Consider the following 5390-nt stretch of genomic DNA (forward strand, 5'->3'; position numbering starts at 1 on the left):
AGTTCGTCTTCCTTTTCGGGCTCAATTCGAGCTGCGTTTTAGGGCTCCATACGACATTCCGCCATTCCGTCTTTTGCTGTTTTCAGTGCCATGTGTTGGTGTACCTACCGCCGTGATTTCAAAATGAATGGTAAGTTATTAGTTATCAGTTATCGCTATCTTTTAGAAAAAATCAAGATGTTGATGCTCATGCCATTTTAATCCCTTATCAATTAAAATTGTGGTGGCATTTGTTCAGAAAAGGTCTGATCTACAATTGTGGCGCCGTTGATACGAATACGCACGGGTTTGATTATTCGTTTTTCTTGTATTTGCGCCACATGAAAGCATCATATCTGGATTCAGGATGTCAAATAGTGTAAGAATGTGCAAAATTTTTGTCTGGTTCTTCGTGTTGATGTGATTGAAGCAATACTTTCAAGGGTAGATTTTGTTACTTGTTCGTAATGGTCATCTTGATGCTCAACTAAAATTAATCCTAACCTTGCCTACTAACCTATTAAGTTAAACTTAGTAGCAATACCTACCAACCTACAACCTATTTGGATCTTTCATATACTTATAACATGCTGCTGCTTCTGCTAACATGCTGCGGAATGCTGGTTGACATGATGGAATGCTGGTATGACAGTGTTCCATGTTTCAGAATTTTAGGTGAATAACCACACATGATGGGGAAAATATTTTCATCCTAAAAATATGACAAGTGACTTTATTTCATCTTTGCTAAAAAAAATATGTCAAAAGTTTGATTCAACAGCCAGCTGCCAGGTTACGCATGACTTGACAGTTGATGCATCTACTCTACATCATTTCATTTCAGATCCTTTGAAGGTTCTGACAAAATCTGAGGTAAAAAATGGCATTATGCAGTTTTGCGGAAAGACTAAATCTATCTCATTTTGTCTTCAGATTTTTTTTTATTGGGACACCCAATTGAAATCCAATTTTAGAACACTGTGACACCATGCCTGTGTGCCAAGTAAGAGGAAGGGTCTACAAGTATACATCAAGATAACCAACCAGTAAAACGCCTTTTGGGCGACCAACGGAGCGAGCGAGAGGATGGGCCTTGCACGTGCGAAATTGCGAGGGGGTACCTCCAACTGACTTGTGCACTGCACCCTACTAACCGGTCTTTAGCGATGTGCCAAATTTCAGCGCAATCGGCCTAGCCGTTCTCGAGATCTGGAAGCGGCACACTGCACGTGCGCACGTGCAAGCGGGGTCCAAACTGACTTTTGCACGGCACCCTACTAACTGGTCCCCAACCGCGTACCAAATTTGAGCGCAATCGGCCCAGCCGTTCTCGAGATCTGGGAGCGCCCCCTGCACGTGCGCACGTGCTGTAGCACCCCAACCTTAACACATGCAGATGAATTATCTGATGGAGACCTAACTGTGTACCGAGTTTCAATTCAATCGGCCCAACCGTTGTGCCGTTATTGAGGTTGCAATTTTGGGGGTTCTTAAAAAATGTCCAACTTTACCACGCGCCACGTGCGGTGGTTGGCAAGAACGCATGGTGGCCATCACACCACAGAACTTTTACGTCCAAGTGACATTCAGTAAAGAAGACCGCTTGTCAATCGGATGTCCCGTTCCCAAGATATTAGCTTTTGAAGAGCGTCCCCACGGCCGGCCGGCCGGCCGGCCGCTCATACTCAGGATTTTCCCTTAATTCAGTATGAGACTCCGCTCGCTTCGCTCGCTCCGTAATTATGGACAAGTTGAGACTTGAGTCATGAGCTCTTATTTGTGGTTACAATACCTTCAACTGCATGATTTTGCACAACTTCCATACAGGCATCCAGACTGGAAATGGTTCAAGTCCATACTTATTCTGGTGCTTGAATATGGCAGTTCAAAGATGGAAGGCATATGATGCTACAAAATGAAAAAAGTAATTCAACTTACAAAAAATAGGTATTCATATCTATCCTAAACTAAACTAACCTAAACTTACCTAACCTAATCCAACCCAACCCAACCACCCCAACCAGCCCAGCCCAGCCCAACCCAGCCCAGCCCAGCCCAGCCCAGCCCAGCCCAGCCCAGCCCAGCCCAACCCAATCCAAAACCTACAGTCTAAAACTTAGAGCTAAAACCTGCAGCCCAAACTGGAAAACATCCATATGGTACGCCGGACGCCCGTGAAGCCGTCATGCGCCGAAGTTCGGCGCAAGCTATTTTGCAATTTGCGCTGAAATTTCTGCATTATTTGCGCCGAAGGTTAGTGCCCTTTTGCGTCAAAATTAAGCCACTTATACAAAAAGCACGTTTACATCTGCTGGCCAAGGTTTTATAAACCAGACAGAACGCTCTGGGCCTTAACCCGGCAGGCGGTGGGCCTACCAGCCACCTTCCGCGCGGTGGGGGGGGGGGCACTTTTTTGCCCCCCCCCCGTATCTCCGAAACTACTGGACGGATCCGGAAAATTCAAACGGCGTTCGATAGCCCTGTCAAATTTGTCGAAGGAAACCAAATTTCATTGACCTCGGGGTCACCGATGACGTCACAGGTCAGGTCAAAGATAAAATGTTTCACCGTTCACGGGGCTTCTAGGAAAGCGCTATAACACCGAGTAAAACGCATTTTGTCGAAAATCAGCGATAAGGCGCCAGTGGTCTAGTACATATGTTGCTATTAGAGGTCACTGGTCATACCAGGTCAGGTCACAGGTCAGGTCACCAAAGGTCACCAAGGGTCACCACATGAGCCCAACTTTACTAAGGTTATGCGATGCATGTTTTATGGCCAGTTTTTCATTTCCAACTCAATGGTGTTGGTTATAAGACCATCAGGTACGGTTTAGGTCACTTTCTGGTGGAGGTCAGGTCAAGGTCAGGTCAAAAAAGGTCAAATTTCAAAGTTGATATTTTTGCATAAAATGGGTATCGATTCGATGCAGCTCGTCACGGGGAGTCTAATGGTGGTCTTTGTTTTGCGCTACGAGGTCTAGAATTGCAAAAAATTGAGTTTGAAAATTTGACGTCATCAATTTTGAACAGTTTTTTTCGCTATAACTTGGCCAAAAAAAGAGGTATCGATCTCAAATTTGGTATGTAGATAGAAGGCGGTAGGGGCTATCACATATATTCCGGTTTTTTTCGAAATTCGAAAAACTTTTTGGATTTTTTGGCTATTATATTCAAAAAATCTATTTTTGATTTTTGGGGGCCAAAATCCAAAAAATTCGAAAAACCGAAATAGCAGTTTTGTAGCTCTTTTAATTCCACACCTTTTATGTCTAAAACATTTTTCTGTATCTCTAAAGCTGTAGGCCTGACAGCTCTTCCCGCGAAACCTTTTTTTGGGTCGAAAATGGCAAAAATGACGTCACTCTGACGTCATTAGCGGCCAACCTATCGTAGCCTTTGGAAAATATTTTGGTCACCATGTGCGCTAGCTGCTCCCGGGAGGGTACTGAAAGTTTGGTGACGATCGGCGCAGCGGTTCTCGAGATATATCGAAAAAACTAAAGGAGGGGGGGGGGGGCAAAAAATTGCCCCCCCACCGCCTGGAAGGTTAACCACTCCTGACTCCCATGTTTGAGCGTCTAAATTAGTTGATGTTTCCATGGAAGCTGAATACCACAATACGTGTAGCGCACTGTAGCATCGTGCCGTGAAATAAGGCTCGGGACGGAAGTTCCGGGGTCACAAAAATTGGTGTGGCGGTGTTGTCGCGGCTGGCGGGCGCCAGCAAGGGGTTTAAGTTTACGACACCACTCTTGTTTCAGGAGAGGTGTCAGCGATTCGAGACTACTTGGGCATGCGGGCAGCGGGGTCGGCGTGGCTGCCTGCGGCTGCGGCCACACATCTTGGCGTCCTGGAGGCGGAGATGCTGATGGTGGCATGAGTCATCACTGGCTGCCCGATTTCCATGCTCCAAGACTCGCCGTGAGGGCCGAGGCGGGCGTCGTGCCGATGGAGAGATGAGGAGGGATGCGCTGGCATCGCGCCTACTGGCGAAGGCGCTCTCCCTCCCGTCGGAGGACCCGCCGCGTCGTGGCGGAAGCCCCCCCCCAACCGTGACTGAAGTCAGTGACCGGCTGGAGAGAGCGCGGGGGAGCGGTGTGGGACCACTGGAGTGGCGCTGCCCGCCGAGGCGCGCTTATCCACGAGACTGCCCCCGTAGACGCCAACAGACGGCGTCACGGTCCACCTGGACCTGCTGCCGATCGGGGCGTCCGCGACAGCGAGGAGGAGTGCTGCGGAGGCGTGCCTGGGAGCGCTCCCCCAGCGTGCGACGTGGGCCTGGGTCGACGGGTCTGCGACCGGGGGAGTAATAGGAAGGCGGCGCTGGGGTCCTCACCGAGCACCCAGACAGTACAACATTGGTGCTGCGGGAGGCGGCGGGGAGGATTTGCTCCATTTACCGATCTGAGATGGTGGCGCTCAAGACGGCAAAGCAACATCTCCTGAAGCACCCGTCCTTCGAGGAAGACCCCATAATCATTTGCTCCGACTCGCAGGCGTCGCTGGCGACGCCACGAGGTGGACAAGTGGCCCAGACACCCCCCCCTCATCCCCTAGGTGCCGCCATCTGGGAGTATATGATGGCCCTAGTGGCTGTAGGGGGCCGAAGAATCCACCATAGAAGGAGGGCGGCGATAGCCCGATTAAGCTGGGCGTCCAGTGGAGCCTCGGCTCTATCATGGGCATTGGGCAAGGACTCTGCGAGCACCCCCGTCTCCTCCATCTTCGACGGCACTCCAGTCAGAAAGCTGTCCCCACCCGAGTTTCCCAGCAGCATGGGCCACATGAAACCGAACAGCGCCGAGCCGCTCGACGCTGAGGACCAGGCGAGAGTAACAGTGAAAAGGTGAAACGCTCGAAACGGCGCGCGCCGCCGGCCGAGGGCGCCGAGCCGGCCCAGGCCGGCTGCGGGTCAAACAGAAGCCGTCTCCGCGGCGGCCGCCCAGTGACAGCGACTCGGACTGACGTCGAGGCACCGCTGCCGCCTCCGCCGACCAACCCGCCGCCCAGCAAGGGCAGTTTGAAGGCGGCTGCGCCGGTGAAGGTGGCGCGGCCTGGCAGGGGCCGCGGCCGGCCCACTCCCAGCTACCCGTCCCGCGAGGTGCTCAGTACCACCGACTCGTCCGATTCTGAGGCAGCGCCGTCGGCGGGCCGCCGCCAGCAGTGACGACGACCGGCTGGCGGCGTTCGCGCGGGACTTGTCCGACTCCTGGTACTCGGACTTGCCGCCCAAACCGGACGCCGGCGGCGTGAGCACCAGCAACGCCAATAAAAAGTCCACCTTCATCCGGCTCTTCTCGCACCGTGTCAAAAGGACTACGCCGCGCGGCCGGCCGGCCAACTCGAATGAGCGCAGCGAAGGGAACACGTCCCCGACGGCGGCACTGGCGCCTCCCGCCGCGCCGCTGC

The sequence above is a fragment of the Amphibalanus amphitrite genome, unplaced genomic scaffold, assembly GCF_019059575.1.
Source record: "Amphibalanus amphitrite isolate SeventyFive unplaced genomic scaffold, NRLGWU_Aamphi_draft 000686F_arrow, whole genome shotgun sequence".
NCBI lineage: Eukaryota > Metazoa > Arthropoda > Thecostraca > Balanomorpha > Balanidae > Amphibalanus > Amphibalanus amphitrite.